Raw genomic sequence first — 19,488 nt, forward strand, 5'->3', positions numbered from 1 at the left:
CTTCTACAATACGTGACCCAAACCTCGTGATAATATTCACATTTGAAATGGATAAATGGATAGCATTCACAACCAGATACTATACACTTTATTTGATTCCTGTCGGTCATTTACTTGATCGGCACAACTTTATCTTTAGGTCCTCAGGGGGGGAGGTAACTTTTCACTTGAATGTTTCTTCCCTTGGTTCAATCCTTTTCACCCGAGAAGCGTGTGTCCAGCCTTTTTCTGCTGTTCAAACTGCTGTGTCTGTGGTTAAAAGGATAAGAAAAGGACCTTCCCAGTGAGGAGAGAGAGGGACCTTTCTCCAGGTTTTTATAAGAACTTTATTTCCTGGTTGAATTTTATGTATGGCAAACCCCAAAGGAGTATTCTGTGTTACAATTCCCTATTTTCTCAATTCCTGTAGATTTTTATTTATTGCTATCAGATAGGGCTGTATTTGTCCATCCTCTATCCTAGGATGTCCTACTGGCATCCCATGATCATAAGGCATTCCATATAGCATCTCAAAAGGTGATAATCCTGTCTGAGAGTGAGGCATGGTTCTGATGTTTAGTAAAGCTAAAGGGAGGCATTTTGGCTAGGACATCTTAGTTTCTATCATTAACTTTGATAATTGGGCTTTTAATGTCTGGTTCATTCTCTCAACATGTCTTGAGCTTTGGGGATGCCACAGGGTATGGTATTCCTACCGAATTCCTAAGGCTTCTGCTAATTGTTTGATGATCTTTGAGGTGAAGTGTGTTCTTTGATCTGAGTCTATATTATTGATTATTCCATATCGGGGAATAATTTCTTCTAGAAGAAATTTTGATACTGTCTGGGCTGTAGCCCTAGAGCTCAGAAAAGCCTCTACTTAATGGGTTAATTTGTCAATTAGTACCAAAAAAAATTTATATCTTTCAACTTTGGGCAATTTGGTAAAATCCACTTGGATCCTTTTGAAAGAATGGTATGCTATAGGGCGACTTTCCCAGACTGTCTGTTGTGTTCTGGCCCTATTAACCCTTTGGCAGACCAGACATCTTTGCACCTCCTGTTTTGTCAATTCATAAATCCCTTTACACCAGAAAAATTTCAGAAATTGCTCTGCCAGGGCCTGGCCCTACTAGTGAGTTTGCTGGTGTCATCTCCTTAAAATTTTTCTGGTATAATCTTTAGATATTAGTTCCCTCCCATCCGGTGATTTCCACTTATCTTCTTCTAATCTTCCCCCCATCTTTTCATATCTTTCAATTTCCTTTTGGGAGGGACATGGGGGATATCCCTGGGTCTCGCCCTTTCCGACTTCTGGGGTACTTATCTTTAATAACGCTGCACTCTTAGCTTCTTTGTTTGCCAAATTGTTTCCTTGAGTCTGAAACTGTATCCCTACTTGGTGTCCTTTCACATGTATGATTGAAATCACCTCTGGTTCCCTGATAGACTCTAAGATGTTTTATTATTTCCTCATGAACTAGTCCTTGTCCTCGAGTATTAATCAACTCTCTCTCTTCCCAAATTTTCCCAAAGGTATGGACTACCCCAAATGCATATTTTGAATCTGTAAAGATTGTTCTTCTTTTTCCTTTCAGTCTTTTTAACGCTCGCAATACTGCATACAATTCTCATGCCTGAGCTGACTAACTTGCACTTAGGGGTCCTGATTCTACTACTTTTCTCGTTTTACCATCCACAATTGCATATCCCGACTTTCTCTTTCCTTCTATAACTCTCGCTGACCAATCCACAAACCATTTTTTCCTCCCTTTAATTCCTCTTCCTCCAAGTCCATTTTTATTTTTGTCTGTAGTTCCACCACCTCAGCACACTCTTGAGTAGGTCTTTCTGAGGCTTCCCCAAACAGAAATTGAGCTGGATTTAGTGCAGTGGTTGTTTGCAATTTCAAATCATGTGAGTGAATTAGTATGGCCTCGTACTTCAAAAGCCTTGCATTTGTAAGCCATTTGTCTACTTTTTGTTATAATATACTCCTCATGTTATGAGGGGTATATACTACCAACGAGGCCCCAAACGTTATTTTCTTTGCTTCTTCTACCAATAATGCTACTGTCACAATTGCTTGTAGGCAAGTAGGCCACCCCCTGCTCACGGGGTCCAAAAGTTTTGACACATACCCCACTGGTTTCTTAGCTCTGGCCCAATCCTGTGTCAATACTCCATGGGAAGTGTGATTACTAACATCCACGAATAACTGAAATGGTCTTTTTACATCAGGAAGACTCAATACTGGGGCTGTCATGAGTGTTTCTTTTATCTCCTTGAGTCTTTTCTCATTTTGTTCTGTCCATTTTAATCTATCAGTAGTGAGTTTTTCATATAGGAATTTTACTTTTCCACTATATTCTTCAATCCACTGTCTGCAATAACCTAAAAGTCCCAGTAGCTGCCTTACTTCTCTTTTTGCTCATGGGGAGGATAGAGCAACAATCCCTGCTACTCTTTCAGGGTCTAACTTCTTTTTCCCCTTTGTTAACCAATGTCCCAGATATTTAACCTCAGGTTCAGTAAATTGTAGTTTTGACTTGGAAACTTTGAATCCTTTGTCTCCTAAGAAATTTAGTAATGCTATGGAATTTGTTCTTACGTCTTCCTCCTTTGGGCCTGCTACCAGTAGCTCGTCCACATATTGTAATAATTTGGTCCCTTCTACTAGCACAAATTGATTCAGTAACTGTTCAAGCTTTGGCCGAATAGGTTTGGTGAGTCTACAAACCCCTGCGGCAAAGATGTCCACCTAAATTGTTGTTTTCTATTTGTATCTGGATCTTCCCATTGAAAAGCAAAGTAGTCTCTACTATCCTCGGCTAGGGGGCAGGTCCAAAACGCATCTTTCAAGTCTATCACACTATACCAGGTGTCTTCAGGACAAACATTATTTAATAAAGTGTATGGGTTTGAGACAGTGGGAAATAATGTTCTAGTTCTCCTGTTCACAGCTCTCAGATCTTGTACTAACCTGTAGCTACCATCAGCCTTCCGTACTGCCAAGATAGGAGTGTTATGCCTAGACATGCAAGGTTCCAAAGTCCCTTTTTTCAATAGGTCATCTATTACAGGTTTCAATCCTTTCCTTCCTTCCATAGGAATGGAGTATTGCTTAATTCTAATGGGATTCTCTGGCCTATCAATTTCGATGTGAATCGGTTCCATCTCTAGTTTTCCAGCTTCCCCTTGGGTGTGCCAGACTTTAGGATCTATTTTTTTCTCATTTTTTATTGTTAATTTATATAGGCTTACCATGAGCCGGGATCCCTGTACAATCAGACTTATTTCTAAGGCTACCATCAAATCTCTCCCTAGCAAGTTATAATCTGCTTCCTCGACTAATAGTATATTCCTTAAACAAAACCTAGTTTCTGACTATTTCTACATCTTTAATTACCGGAACCTAGAAGGGTTCCCCTTTTGCCCCAATAACCACCATAGTATCTTTGCTTCTAGTACATCCTGGGGGCAACTGCTGAACAGTACTTCGCTCAGCTCCTGAATCCACTAAGAATATTAATTTTTGTTTTTGAGGTCCTATTCTCTACCTATTCTTTACCAGGGGCTCTCTGGATGTTCTGGACCCTAAATGAAAAACCCTTTGACACCTCTAATCTTCCTGGAAAACCTTCTAATTTCTCATTTTCTTTTTGCACTCTCTCTTGAGATGGTCTTTTCTCTTACAATAGAAGCACTCTGGCACATCCCTTTGTCCGTCTGCTTCTTCTGAGAGGGGCTTTGTTTCTTCTGAGGTTGATGGTTTGGCATTGGTTTTACATTATCTTGGACCCACTCCTGCCTTTGTACTTCCCTTACAGCTGCTACCAACACTTTTGCTTGTGCTTTCTGCTGGTCTTCTTCCTTTTTTATATAAACCTGCTGTGCTTCTCTAAGCAGGTCCTGCAACTCTTTTTCCTGCCATCCTTCTATTTTCTTGACTTTCCTCTGTATATTTTCCCATGATTTCACAACAAACTGTGTTTTTAAGAGGACCTCCCCAACTGGGGAATCAGTGTCCATTCCTGAATACATTTGGAGACTTTTTCTCAACCTCCAACCATTCTGTGGGTGTTTCCTCCTTCCTCTGACATTCCTCGAGTGCTTTGCTCATGTTCTGACCTTTTGGTACAGCCTCCTGCAGGCCTTGTATCACCATACTTCTTAGCTCTATCATTCTCTGCCTGCCGTCTTTCGTCTGTGTGTCCCACTATGGTTTCTGACTGGGCCATCTCTGGTCATCTCGCACTCCCTGAGGGTTTCTACGCTCCCAGTCCTGAATTGAGGCTTGCCTTATCATTTTTCGTTCCTCGATGTTGAACAGTGATCTCAATATGGCATTGATATTGTCATATGTATATATGCTAGTTCCTAGGAACTCATCTAATCCATCTGCTACCCCTAACGGATCGTCCATCAGGCTGCCCATTTCTTTCTTAAAAGCTCTTACATCTTCCAGTGTTAGTTGGTATGTTTACAAATCCGATGATTCCAGGGGCAGTTGGTACTTCTCTTAAAGGGAGGAGATTGTGCTTATCTCCCTTATCTTCATTATTGTCATTGTTTACCCACCCGTTTTGTGTTGTATCCTACTAGCTGGGGGAGAACCAGTTTCCTGGGAGGGAGGGTTTTTTTCTTTGGGTCCTGCTGGTTGTGGAGGGGGTAGGGGTTGGGGTACCTCTGAAGCCTGTCCTTGTAAGAGTTGGGCTTCTGGAAGCTGCATAAGCAGCGGGGGTGCCTGGGCTTGTGTGGATTGGTGTGGAAGACCCGCGGATACAGGCAAAGGGACCTGAGCTTGCATGGGTTGAGGTACGGGATTGAGGTACGGGGGCAGGAGGCTGTCTAATGGTTCCCATGCTTCACCCAGGGTTGCAGCACCCTTGCAAGTTTTGATTGGGAATAACCCTGTTACTAGCGTATTTCCATAATTTGGCATAGTCTCTTTCCTCTTTATCTTGTGGATACCTACTATTCAAGTGACTAATTAAAGCTTGGCAAACCCATCTCTTAAATGTACCAAAAATGGGCCTGACTAGATGTTCCCTTATTTTCTTATCTCCCCATACTTCTATGCAATATTGAATCATTTTTTCCTTAGACCTCCTTCTGTTGGGACACTCCTCCCAATGTTCTAGCATCCACCCCAACGGGCTGTTTCTCAGGATTTTGGGCAAATTGCCCCCCCCCGTGCCTTTACGGGCTTCTCCGGGGTTTTTCCCTGAGTTTTACTATTTCTCTGTCCCATCTCTCTTTAAAAAAATTGCAACACGCTACTCTTGTATATCTCCTTACCATGATTTCACGCCGGGATCCTCCAAAGGATTTTAAGTCTTAGTGGTACCGTACTTGTGTCTGATGTTGTTTGAAATTATCAGTCTACTAGCCTCACAGCGAATCGATCTGTGAGTTTTTTGAAAGGTAGCGAGCTCTCTTTTTCCCTTTTCAGGACTTACTTAGTCCTGGTTCTAAAAGGTTTACTAGTTCTCAAGTACCAGAGAATGTACTTTTCCTTTTGATCCTCCCCATTATTAAGAACAAGCTCCTGTTTGTTCTGTTAATGTTCTGTTAACTGTGGAAAACACCCTGTTTTTATGTTAATTGTTGCTGTTGTTCTGTTCTGATTCCCACTCCCTGGAATTGTCTTGTCATTGTGCCCTTTCCCTCCCCGTGGTTGGTAACGCCTTTGCTGCTCCCAAAATGATGCCTGGCAAATGAGAAGACCGCAAGTACTTATGGGACACAACTCAGTAATAAAAAACCCCTAAAAACAGCAAGCCAATATAACATCGAAAACCAAAAATGGTACTCCCAAGTAAGAAAAGCAGTGAAGAAGATGAAATCGCCAACCAGGACTCTCTTGCCTTGTCACCATGACCTGAACAGCACCCGATCAACGTGACACCCCTGGACTACGAGCTAACCAGTGTCTTCTGCGGGACTCCTGTGAGGACAGAAGGCCCAGCTCTGCTGCACAGCAAAGCTCAATTCCTCCTCCTCTGGATCGTCCATCGGGAGCAGCGGTGGTGCACGTGACCCGTCGGGCTCCCACCCAGAGCTGATTTCTAAATAAAGGCATTAAAACGGGAGCTGCTCTCCTTGCCCTTATTCATTTCACCTGTGACCGACCCCCAAAACTTCTCTGAGTTTTAGGCTTGACGCACTAGAAAGAGTTTTACCACGTTTATGTTCGCTTCTCCCTTAACCAACTACATCCCTCAAGGGATAGTGGAACTGCAGTCTTGGGGTCCACACTGTCTTCGTGATAAGATCATGTCTCACACATGCGCTCAATCACACTTCACTCAACCACGTGATACTTACGGTTCTTTTTCCTGCGTGGGTTCTTCGTGCATGTAGAATTTTATGAGTGAAAAAAAAATTGCTACTCGAGAGCCCTGGGCCCATTTCCATCTCCTCTTTTGATTGTGGCTCTGGCTTTTGGTTCGAGATTCTGATTGGTTCCGAGAAATTTCCCAATTCCGTCAGGCCACTAACGTTACTGGGGCGCCTCCTGAGCTGAGGGGGGGGCCTTCCTGGACCCACAAATCAGAATCACGTCGGGGTCACCAAGATTGTTATAAATAATAAAATGATTAAACCAAATTAAGTATCATCAAAAGAAACTTTTTATTTCGCGACCAAAATACGGTCCTCGATAGCCACAATCAAAAAGGACAGCGCCGAGCCCGGGATCGGCGCCAGGTGAACACACACTGATCCGAACTCTATCGCTTCAGATCCCCCTCTGTTCACGAATGTCGTCTTGGTCCTGGTTTTATACAGTTTTTTTTCCGCCTGGGCCAGAGGTCTTCCTTTCTTTTCGTTGTTTCACATATTCACGTAGCTCTCTTTCTCTGCCTTGGGCTAGACAAAACCATTCCTGGGAAGCGATGAATTTCCGATGAATGCAGATATTTGCTTAGGAATCCAGTATTGAGATGTAGTTTTTCCCTGACGACTCTGGTTATCTTGATTAGCGACACTTATCAAGTGTTTATCACTTGGGTGTTCCCAGGACTGTTTCTGGAAGAGCTATCTCAGCTGGAGCCATTTCTATTCACTTGCTAATTTAGGTTCCTTTGCTGTAGTTTTGCAATTCTTGTGAGGCAATCCTTGTTCTCCCACTGCTGCCTATGTTCTAAAGATTTTCTGGTTTATTTTTTTTATTTATACAATCCTGTTTTATTTCACTTCAGTTACAAACCAACACGAATTATTTTATAACATATATTACACTGGCAATAATTAAAATTACTGAGGACGCCTGCTACTGACACTGGCTGTCAACAACTGTCACCTGCTGAAACCATGGAACAGGGGGCCTTTGTGAGGAGGTGACACACAATTCTCAAAACCACATCCAACATTACTGCACGTGCTCTAAAAAGGCAGATCAGAGGAGGGGCCATTCTAAAAAGTTCCTGGATTATGCAAATTAGTTAGAAGAAATGTTTGAATATGTATAATCTTTATGAATATGTATTTGATTGATGCAATAGAAAAGGTATATAAGAAGAGTTGCTATGGTTAGCTGGGGTACCTCTGGCTACGGCTATGCACCCAGTGCTGTTATTTTTGCTTTATTGATTTTTGTCTCCTATTGTCCTTTATTAATTTGTTTTAAATTCAGCTGAGGAGTCAGCTCCATTTCTCACGATTCTCATCCGGGATGGACGCCTCACCTCTGTGGCGCTAGGGGATCCTGAGCGGGAGGCACGCCTCACTGAGTTTAATGGCTTTCTCAGCTTCTGGTGTCATCGGCAATCACAGGCTTACACCCTGTGGACAAGTGACTCATAAAGCGAAAGAACGGGGAAAAAAGCCCACAGTTCTTGTGCACAAAGACCCAGACAGGAAAAAACATTGTAAGTACTGTTGATGCCTGGAAAGGTTGACCTGGAACAAAGACTAGACAGAGCAAATGGAATAAAATAGGTATTTATTGAAAGGATACACTTTGGGCAGTGTAAGAGCCTAGCTGGGGCTACACCCAAATCAAATCCAAGATGGATCCCAGTCACGAGTCTTTATACTTTTATAAGTTTTGATTCATCTACATATTGGGGTCAATTGTCCAACCACAGCCTCAGGTTATGAAGTGTCAGCCTCCCGGCTTGCCCCCTTCCCTTCAATGTTGTTTATACTTTCTGGGTAACGGTTGTTCTTGATTTTCTAGCTGGGAAGGGATTGTTTTGTCTAACTACCTTGTGAAGAGAACTTACACCTAATATGAAGTTTCAGAGTTGCACACTAAGCAGCAGAGAATCTGAAAAATATAAAAGCTAAAACCCAAGGCATCACTGTACACAGGGGGCAGGGTATGGGGGATTGACTGGTGTGTGTAAGACGTGAACTGGACAGTCTGGATATGTGAAGTGAGTGCGGAGTCTTTCTAGTCGTGGTTCCAGGTTTCCATGAGGACACTGGCTGGTGAAGAGATGAAGCAAAAGATAGAGTGAGTGATCCCCCAGGGTAACTGGGACTGAGTCCCAGGGGGGGATTGGATCCCAGGAAAAGGAGCAAAGGATTTCCTAGGCAATCCACTAAGAAATAGGGGATGAGAGTGAGGGTCCCCAATACCAAAAGGAGTGCCAGATTGAGGGTTGGGATCCATGGCAGTAAGGAGGAAAATATCTTAGGGATCCTATACCCAAGACCATCTGGGGTTGGCTAACAACATTTGAGGTTTTATTGATAAGACTTTCTGCTCGGCTGCCAGATTTGGGGAAAAGCAGATCTCTAGATAGCTTCCCTAAAAGTTTGGGAGCTCTGCTGTCCTTGAGTACACAGAAGGGAGCAGACAGAGATCATATGCCCCAAATTAAAGAATTTCTTGTGATAAGTAATACCTGCCAGTGAATGTTAACAAGAGATTTGAAAATAAAGGTAGCTTACTGTTGTGTTGTCACCTTGTTATGGCAATGGAATGAGTGAGAGTGAGTGAAATGTGTTGTAGACATGAAGGGAGTGATTACAAGTGAATGAGTATACGTTATATCAATTGTTGATTGGAAGGAGATGTATTACTGGAGAGGAAAGATTTTCTGTGCTTAGTGTGAGAAACAACTGTGAGGAGCGGGTGGTGTCCAAGCTGCTGGAGGAGTGAAAGCAACGAAATAGGGATCGGGAATAAGCAGGTCAGGTCCTGGGAAGATGGGACAAGGAATAAGTACGTCAGCTCCAAGGAAAAAGAGGAGCAGAAAGGCACTGGCAGATATACACCAGGATAGACCACTGGGAATTAAAATAGATAACTGGGATAGCAATCCATGTACAAAAGGAAAAGTCAAAATTATTCAGTACTATATGATAGAGTAGACAAAAAAGGAAATAAGATCTGATCATCTCTATTGGCCTAGGTATGGGTCCTTTGAGGGTTGGATTTGTCAAGCTTTAAACATATTTGTAAACGCAAAAGAATCTTTCGACCCTGAGGAAAGTGAATATGCCTCCTGCTGGAGGAGGCCCCTGGGAGTAAATGATTTAAGGTATCAGGAGCCTCAGAGACAGAGCAAGCAGAGGAAAAGGAGAAGAGGTGGGAACCATTGGAGGTATTTCCCCCCCCCCGGTATCCTTTAGCTCTGGTGGTTCCCGTCCCCCAGCGACACTCGCTGCTCCAGCAGCTCCCACTGCTCCACCAGCTCACCTCCCTCCCAATGGAAGACCCTGTCACAACACTAGGGGAAGTTCAGGAAAAACTTGAGGGCCACTCAATAATTCATCCCCTGCCACCCCCCCCTCCCCCCCCCCCCCCCCAGCAAGGAAGAAAGGTCCTTTCTAAGGTTATGATGATTGAGGAACACAAAGGCTGGTCTGATTTGGAAAGAGATCAAGAAGTCAGCTTATTTTCTTTGAGGGAAGTACCTATGGGAGAGGCTCAAGGGGGGATAGGATTTGTGAATGCTCCTTTGACCTCTTCAGAAGTCATAAATTTTAAAAGGGAAATAAAAGGGTTATTAGAAGATCACATAGGTTTAGCTGAACAATTAGACCAATTTTTAGGTCCCAACATTTTTACTTGGGAAAAAATGCAGTCAATAATGAGTATTATATTTTCCCAAGAGAGGAGGCAGATGATTAGGGCTGCCAGAATGAGAATTTAGGAAAGAGAAAATCAACAAGGCCCACTGGGGGACCAGAAAATGCCAAAAGCATGTCCTAACTGGAATCATAATGATGCAGCAGGACAAGAAAATATGAATTATTATCATAATCTGATAATCAAAGGGATAAAACAGGCATCACCCTGGAGACAAAATGTTAGCAAAATTTTGATAGGCAGCAAGGGAAGGAAGAAACTTCAACTGAATGGTTAGAGGGGCTCTGGAAGAACATGCAGCAGTACTCTGGGATAGACCCCAATAGTATAGTGGGACAAACCCTATTAAGGATTAACTTTGTCACCCGTGCCTGGACAGATATTAGGAAGAAGTTGGAAAAAAATTGAGGACTGGCAAGATAAGGGATTAAATTAATTATTGAAAGAAGCACAAAAAGTTTATGGGATGAAGAAAAAGCCAAGGCAAAAGCTAAAATTATGATAGCCACTATGCGAGAGAGTAACTCACCAAAGGGATCTGAAGCCCCCAGGTACTATTCCAAGATATTCAGGCTTTAGAGATAGGGAAAGGGGGGGAAACAGAACCCCAGCATGACCAAAATCTCAGGAGCAAACCAGAAATGCCTGTTTTTACTGTGGAGAAGAGGGACACTATAAGAGAGATTGCCTTCACCTAAAGAAAAAACTAGAAGTATTCCAAGAGAGACACTCAGAAGAATCAGCAGACTAGGGATGTCAGGGGCTCTATTTCCTGGGGGATAAAGGTTAGATAGAGCCTTTGATAACTTTAAAAGTAGGTCCTTGGGGAGAAAAATTAGAATTTATAGTTGATACAGGGGCAGAGAGAACTTGTGTAGTTACTATTCTGAAGGGGTGTAATTTAAATAACGGCACTATAAAAGTAACAGGAGCCAAAGGAGAAGGTTTTAAGGTTTCTATAATCAAAAAGGTGGTAATTGAAGGGGAAACTAGAATAGGGGTGGGAGATGCCTTATTAGTCCCTGGAGCAGGTTGCAACTTATCGAGGAGACACTTGCAGGTACAATTAGGAATAGGGGTTATACTTGAAGAAGGGAAAAGGACAGCTAAAGTGCTAAAACTCTGCCAAGAAAATGAGGGAAGGATTAACAAAGAAGTTTGAGCTGGGAAAGGAAATAGGGGAGGATTGAATATTGGCCCCATAAGGGTCATGACTGAGGGAGAAGAATGTCCCATAGGTGTGCGTCAGTACCCTATATCATTAGAAGGAAGAGAAGGCTTAAAGCCGGTAATAGAAGGCTTGATAAAGGATGGGACATTGGAACCTTGTATGTATCCTCATAATACCCCTATCCTCCCAATTAAGAAATCTGATGAAACTTATAGATTAGTACAAGATTTAAGGGAAGTTAACAAAAGAACCTGGATCCCATACCCAGTGGTACCTAATCCCTATACCCTTTTGTGATAGGTTGACTTGGGAAGAAGAAACTCAGAGAAAAGTTCTTTCTAAAGGAACTTCCTCTGTGAGGGTTGGGACACCTTCAACAGCCAATTAGAGAAAGTTAGTTCGCTCCGTGAACACACATTTTGAAGGAGGTAATCCGGAACTGAGGCTCTTTGTCTTTCCGGTGGCTGAGCAGGTAACATCAACCTGAGTTCCCCCCCCATGCGGGGGGAGGCTCGGGAGGCTGCTTGGGCCCCGTTTGCAAACGAGGAGACCCAATTATCAGGAGGAGGAAAGGTTCTTTGATAAGATCTTTACGGCTTCTTCCTCCACGGGCCTGCGGCTCTGAGGCGGGGGGAGCCCGGCTCCTGCTGCTGGCTCGGAGCAGTGTCAGACAGGCCAGGCCTGCCCAGGTGGCCATGAGCAGTGTGGGGCTGCAGCCCAGCCCCAGAAAGGCTGATTGGCACCTCAGCCACCCCCCCCCCAGCACGGCCTGAGCCTGGCCCAACTCTTGTAGTTGTGTTAAACTTTAACTCTTTAGTGCTCAGATAAGATTTGCAAAACTTCTGGCCTTCCTTTGAATATGAAAGGGAATAAGAAGATTTCTGAAGTCAGTGAAGCACGAGCTAAGTTTTTTTAGATGGAAGGAGAATGAGGAGATGCTGTAGATGGCTGAAAATCCTTTTGTAAGAATGTAGGGATGAACTGATGTACTGAATATTCCTATAAACCATAGAGAACGACATGGGGGATGGAGATGTTCCATTTGATGTATGATTTGACTAAAAAGCACCTGTGTTGCGAATCTTTGCCCTGAAGAAAGAAGGGAATTTTGGTTTTCTGAGGATGAAGCCTGAACAGAGAGAAAAGAGATTATGAGAACCTTTGCTGTAGAACATTTCATTCTTAAAAGTAATACCCCATGAGACAGACATGGCCCACATCTACAGTTTTGGGAAGGCTGTGGAGTTGGGAGGAGTGTCACGATTGCAGGTTCCCAGGCGGATGCAAATCGTGAAAAATGAAACCACGAGAGGACTGTTTTCTTCCTTCTTGTGGAAAAATCCCTACAGCTTTCAACAAGAGGAGGCTTCTCTCTCCGGAAGTGAACTGAAAAAGACTAAATTGGGAACTGACCGAAAAATTTGTTGTATGTCTGTTTTGTTGTTATGAAGGTTGGGAAAGGGAAGGAAGGAGTGATATGAAAAAAAATCTTATTTTGAATTTGTTTTTTTCCTTCTCTTTGTTTGTGTAGTTAATAAATTCCTATTTTTTATATACTCTATTAAGTTTTAGGCCTGCCTTGCTTTTTGCTCTTGGTTCCGTCTCACAACAGAAAAATGAGTTTATTTAAATTGGCAAATCAAAACGAAGACAATACTAAAAATATTTTTGCTTTTGAATGGGAGGATCCAGGTACTGGACGAAAACAGCAATTAAGATGGACAAAACTGCCAGAGGGGTTTACAGAGTCTCCAAATCTATTTGGGCAAGCTTTAGAAGAAATATTACAGAACTTGCCTACTCCTGGAATACAGAATACCCAATATATAGATGACCTTTTATTTTCAGGAGAAGCCGAAGTTGAAGTTAGGGAGGCTACTATAAAACTTCTGAATTTTCTTGGGGAAATGTCAAGTTATTCATGGGTCTGGGTCTTCAAAGAGACAGGAGCAGTAGTTGGTTGCTGTAAAGCTGTTTATTGCATGAATGCATCAGTCTCGAAGGCAAAGAGTTCAGAATATTAAAGTTCGTGCTAAAACTTTCTGGCATGGAGTCCCAAGTAGCAGCAGTAGCAGCTCCCTGGCATTTCTTCTTCTGCATGGATCTCTCACCCCAATACAGGGGATTATATTCATAAATCATCCAATGAGCTGTGTCCTAGGGTGACATTATAGTGCTTGTATCTCCAATCGTGTATTCTGTTTATGCTTGGTATTATGTCCTGTGCTTTCAGGACTGACTCTGAAAGTGAAGCTTTGTTTTGTCTTGTTATCAGCCAGCTCACCTCCCCCATGGTCTGTGTTTAGGAGAGGCTTGCTCGCTTGCTGACTTGCTGGCTTTGCTTGCTTTGCTTTACTCGCTTTTGGCTCTTGCTTTTCTTGCTTTTGCTTATTAGTTAGTTCAGCTAGGCAGTCCAATTTTTTCCCTGGACTGTTTTTTTTTTTTTCTCTTTCTTTCCCTTTCCTAAATACCATCTGAACCTGTTCCGGACAGGGACTTGGGAAACACCAAGAAACACCGGGAGTCTGCATTCTGTGACCTGCAGCAGTCATCCCCCAGCGCCGGAGACCGATAACTGGGCAGCCACTCGCTAGAGAGACTTTCTGAGTTTGTCATCCTTTCAGAGCAGTGAAAGAATTTTTGTCATCTGGTGTTGTTCATTTTTTTTGTACTGGGGAGTGTTTTGCTTGTTAAATAAACAGGTTTTTTTCCACTTTTTTCTGAGGAAATTCTTCCCGAACCCAGTGGTGGGGGGAGGAGTGGTGGGGGTTTGCTTTCTGGGGGCTCTTTTCGGAGGTTTTCTCCCCAAATTTGCCCTAAACCAGGACAAGCTAAAAACACGAATCTAAAACATTCTTTCTACACCTATTAGAATCTTAATTCTAAAGTACAAAAGTAGTGTTAGTTCTTAGACATAATTTACGCATATAGTTCTATCTGTTCTATCTAGAAATGCAAGCAATGTTCTTACTATGTTTTTGTTATGTCTGGGGCTAAGTTATTGAACTTTTAACTAGGCTTGAACTTTGAACTAGACTTTAGGGCTTTTTACTCTCTTAAAGCACTTAAAGTATATTCTTACTTAATTAACACTAAAATTTACACTTCTATTTCATATCTATGTGGCTTAATAATATTCCTACTTACTTAAAACTAAAATTTACACTTCTACTTCATGTCTGTGTGGCTTATATATTTTAATTTCTCTAAAGGCTTTAATTCAATCCTGCATTCTTTTCTCTCTCTGAGGGACTCAGAGAGGCTTCTGTTTTATACACTCCAACAGGGAAAAAGGATTAAGAGTATCAAAAGGGAAATTACAATTTGTGGAGTCTGAGGTGAAGTATCTCAGTCACTTAATAACTAAAAGTAGTTGAAAACTAAATCCTGAGAGGATTGCGGGAATTTTATCCCTTCCCCCCCTTCTTCAAAGAAAGAAGTTAGAAAACCACTTGGATTACTGGGGTATTGTCGGCTGTGGATTGAAGAATATACTCAGAGAGTGAAGCTTTTATATGAAAAGTTGACAGAGGAAGACAAGATAAAGTGGACCAGAGAAGATGGCAATAAATTAGAGGAACTAAAGTTTAAACTAGCCTCAATACCAGCTGTGAGTTTACCCTCATTAGAAAAGCCCTTTTATCTGTATGTGAATGTGGAAGATGGAGTAGCTCATGGAAGCTCATGGAGTGTTAGTCCAGGAATGGGGAGGAGTAGAGAGGCTGATAGCCTATTTATCTAAATTGGTAGATCCAGTGAGCCATGGCTGGCCAATATGTATTCGAGCCATAGCAGCTACTGCCATCCCAGTAGAGGAGAGCTGTAAATTTACTTTTGGAAATAAACTAATTGTGTGTACACCTCATGCAGTCTGAAATGTGTTAAATCAAAAAGCTGCAAAATGGTTAACAGATTCCAGGATGTTAAAATATGAAGCAATTCTGATAAACAGTGATGACTTGACCCTAGAGGTAGACAAAAGTCTGAACCCAGCACACTTTTATATGGAGAACCAAAGGGTGACTTAACACATAATTGTTTAGAAGTAATACAGTACCAAACTAAAGTTCAGGAAGATCTAGCAGAACAGGTCCTCCCAGAAGGGGAAAGAATATATGTTGATGGTTCACCTAGATGCTTACAAGGGAAAAAGATGTCAGGATATGCTTTAGTCGATTGGAAAAATATGAAGACCATTGAAAAAGGGAAATTACCTTCAAATTGGTCTGCTCACTCTTGTGAATTATATGCTCTAAAGAGACCACTGGAATATTTAGCACATAGAAAAGGAACCATATATACTGATTCATAATATGCCTTTGGGGTAGTACACACTTTTGGAAAAATTTGGGAAGAGAGAGGGTTGCTAAATTCAAAAGGAAGAGGGTTGATTCATGAGAGACTCATTCTAGAGGTTTTAGAAGCATTAAATTTCCTGAAGAAATAGCTGTAGTACATGTTAAAGGACACCAAAAGGGAATGACCCCCGAAATAAGAGGAAATTATTTGGCAGACCAAGAGGCTAGAAATGAAGCAGAAAATGGGAGTGAAAAAGTTATATTAATTTTGACTCCAGGAAAGGAAGAATCTGAAATTCCAAAATTTAGCAAAGCAGAAGAGGAGTTAAGCAAGATAGGGGGAGAGCAAGATCAGTCTGGGAAATGGAAACTCCATGATAGGAGGCAGTTACTTAATAAGCCCCTTACTAGGAAAATATTAGAAGACATACATCAAAAGACTCATTGGGGTACTCAGGCTTTGTGTGATCACTCTTTAAGGAATTATGGGTGCATTGGGACTTTTGGATTAGCAAAGCAAGTAACTGAGAGATGTATAATTTGCCAAAAGGTAAATAAAAAGGTTATGAGAAAAAAAAACCACCAGGAGGTCATGAGTTAGCCCTGCGACTATTTCAAAGCATCCAAGCAGACTTTACTGAACTTCCCCAAGTGCAGAGATGGAAGGTTTTATTAGTAATAATAGACCATTTAACTAATTAGGTAGAAGCTGTCCCAACTGTTAGAGCCACAGCTAATGTAGTATGTAAAACCTTTTTGGAACTAATTATTCCGAGGTATGGAATGGTAAACAAGATAGACTCACATAGAGGAACACATTTTATGTCAAGAGTCTTACAGCAAATAACTCAAGCCCTGGGAATAGAATGGGAAATATATACCCTGTGGCACCCACAGAGTTCAGGCCAGGTAGAGAGGATGAACCAGACTTTAAGAAGGACTTTAACTAAACTGATGATTGAAACCCAGATGTCATGGGTAAAGTGTTTACCTTTGGCCCTACTAAGGGTCTGGACACAACAGATCAGACCTGGGAGTGTCACCCTATGAAATGATGTTCGGGTTGCCCTTTTTGACCACCCAACATGAAAGCGCTACTTACAAAGAAGGGGAAGCGAGTTTTAGAAAATATGTCACCACAACTGCACAAACTCTTGAAAATTTGTGGTTGAAAGAGATTATCCCTCAAACTGCACCCTTAGAATTTAATATTCATAGTGTCCACCTGGGAGAATGAGTATTGGTTAAAACATGGAAAGAACAATCTTTAACTCCGCAATAGAAAGATCCTTTTCAGGTACTGCTGATGACTGAAGCAGTGATCCAGACCAAGGAAAGAGGGTGGATCCATGCCAGCAGAATCAAAGGACCTGTGGAAGAACCTGATGAGTGAATATAACATTGGTGCTGGGTGATATAAAATTGACTCTTAAGCATGGATCGGGTGGTAATGAACTGGGATGACCCAAATAATCTCCCAAGGATAGCAGACAACTGGGAAGTAAGGAGAAGCTTATGAGTGGTTTCAAGTACCCCCTGGGGAAACTCTAAGGAAACTCAGATACCCTCCCTGGGCAGAGATACTTTGTCTTCAAACCAGAGGATCTGGTTTATACAGATTTCAGACCCAGAGAATATTGGCTATAGCTTGTGATTTGTAAAAAGAAGAGAATTGCTTATATCTCTACCTAAGGGTCGAATTGCAGCCACCCTCCGTACCAACACATATACCATGCCTTATACACCACAATACAGGACATGCTGGCTGGGTTATATGTAAATGTAGAGATTGTGAACAAAAATGGTACTGTAGTTCTCATAAAAGACACTCGTGTTGTATGATATGTTACAAGCGTGGCTCGCCAATTTTGAACAGACGGTGGCTATTAGATGCAGAAATAGTTAATTTACTTTGTGGTTGAGAATTATTGATACCAATTGAGTGGGAAGTCCCTGAGAAACTGTGGGAAACCACAGTTAAGAAGTGTCAAAAGCAATTTGCCTGGAAGGTATCAAAAAGGAAGTGACAAGGAAATAGACTGGATTGGCCACTGTACTTTGCCACCAAGAAGATCATATACACCTGCTATGGGTGACAACCCCATAGCCATAGGAGGTGGAGGTATAAGCCATACCAGACCTCTGTTATTCCTTTTTCAACTGTCATTCCTTTTTTGTCTTTTTCCTTTTGGGATTCAAGCAAATTCACACCACAAATGCTATCAATCGCTTTACTTGGAAAAAACGCGAGGTTCCTTTTTTACTTCCCACACCCACGTCGATAGTGACTGTTATGATCCATCCAAATTAGATACCTGTACGCAAGACAGGCAAACATACTGAATTGCAGAAAACTTAGGAACAAGTGGTAACAGGTTGAGAAGTGAATGTCCAGAGGGAGAAAGATGGGTTTGCTTTACATTTGCTTTCAGGAGTGGGGTCCAGGATTTGGTAAAAGAACAAATAGTAAACAAAATCCCTAGCTCAGGGAAAAACCTGTTTGTAGATTTAGAGGAAAGAATAAGTAAACAACTAAACATAACCAACTATTGGGTTTGTGAGGGGGCATGATGACAGAGGAATGGCCATGGAAAGTCAGTAGCCCAGGCCCTGTTGAACTTCTTAAATGGAACCAGACAAATATAAGAGGGGAAAACTGACCAGAAGGGTGGATTTTAAGTTCAACAGTGATAGGAGAAGAATGCCTCTGGCTCACTGGGAAAAATTTTCTTGACAGAGTAGGAAATATTCCCTGTAAGAGATATAAAGTTAATAATGGGACTTTTACATGGTAGGTCCCAGAAGAACCAACACTGTATTGGGCCCAGAGTAAAACAAATAGGAAAAATTGTAAATATAATAATGAAATCAAACTTTTTAGATGTAAAAATACAGGCAAGAATACCTATTCTGAAATCCCAGAAATATCCAAATTTTGGGAAAATATAAATCAACAGGCTAATGATTTTTGGAAAGCACCAGACGGCTTATTTTGGATATGTGGGAAAAGAGTTTACCTAAAAATCCCCCCGCCCAGCGGAAAGGGAGTTGTACTCTGGGAATCATACTGCCAAGTGTCCTGGGGTGACTTTGTGATGTTGAATTGTATCCCATTTGTTTGTTTAGCCCAGAAATAAGTTTTGTACCTTTCAGGCTGGTTTTGAGAGTGAAAGGGGGGGGGGGGGGGGAAGGAGAAGCATTGGAATGACTGAGGTGGTTGTTTTCAAAACATCGAGATAGGAGTTTCATTGCTTCGTCTCTGGAACTGTGTCGCTGTGGTGCACAGTGGGAGAGAGCTCTCTTTTAGTTAATTTTTGACTAACTGAAGCAGAGAAGTTCCCCAGACGGTTTCTTTTTTTCTTTTCTTCCTAAAATTATTTAAACGTGCTCTAGACTGGGGACCAAGGGGAAGCATTGGGAGCTTGCACCTGCAGCCACTGGGGCCTGGCCTGGGCAGTGGTATTTTCCAGCATCAGAGGGACTGAGAACAGACTGAGCCAAGCTACCACCCACAGGAAAAAGACTTTCTAAATTTGTCATCTCTTCAGAGCGGCAAGAAGTTTTTTTGTTTCGTATTGTTCTTTTTTTTTTTTTGTGCTGGGCAGTGCTTTTCCTATTAAATACACAGGTTTTTTCCACTTCAAGGAAATTTCTTCCCAAACCAATTAGGAGAGGGGTTGCTTGGGTTTGCTTCCTGAGGGTCCTTTGAAAGTTTTCCCCCAAATTTGCCCTAAACCAGGACAAATACATTTAATTGGTGCCCAACACAGGGCTCAAGAAAGTGTAAAAAACTTGTACTGATTGCATTTGGGTTGTAATTACTCTGTGTTAGGATAAAGCAGTCAGTAACCATGTTGCTTAAATTCTTGATGTCTCTCGGTGGAGGCCTTCATGTGTCTCTGGTCCTTAAGCTTTTTTGAGGTTGTAATACCTTTATGGTCCCTAGGTTTATTTTCTTATCCAGAAATAGCTTCAGAATTGTCCCTAACACA

The sequence above is a fragment of the Sturnus vulgaris genome, chromosome W (genome assembly GCF_052056855.1).
Source record: "Sturnus vulgaris isolate bStuVul1 chromosome W, bStuVul1.hap1, whole genome shotgun sequence".
In the NCBI taxonomy this organism is placed as follows: domain Eukaryota; kingdom Metazoa; phylum Chordata; class Aves; order Passeriformes; family Sturnidae; genus Sturnus; species Sturnus vulgaris.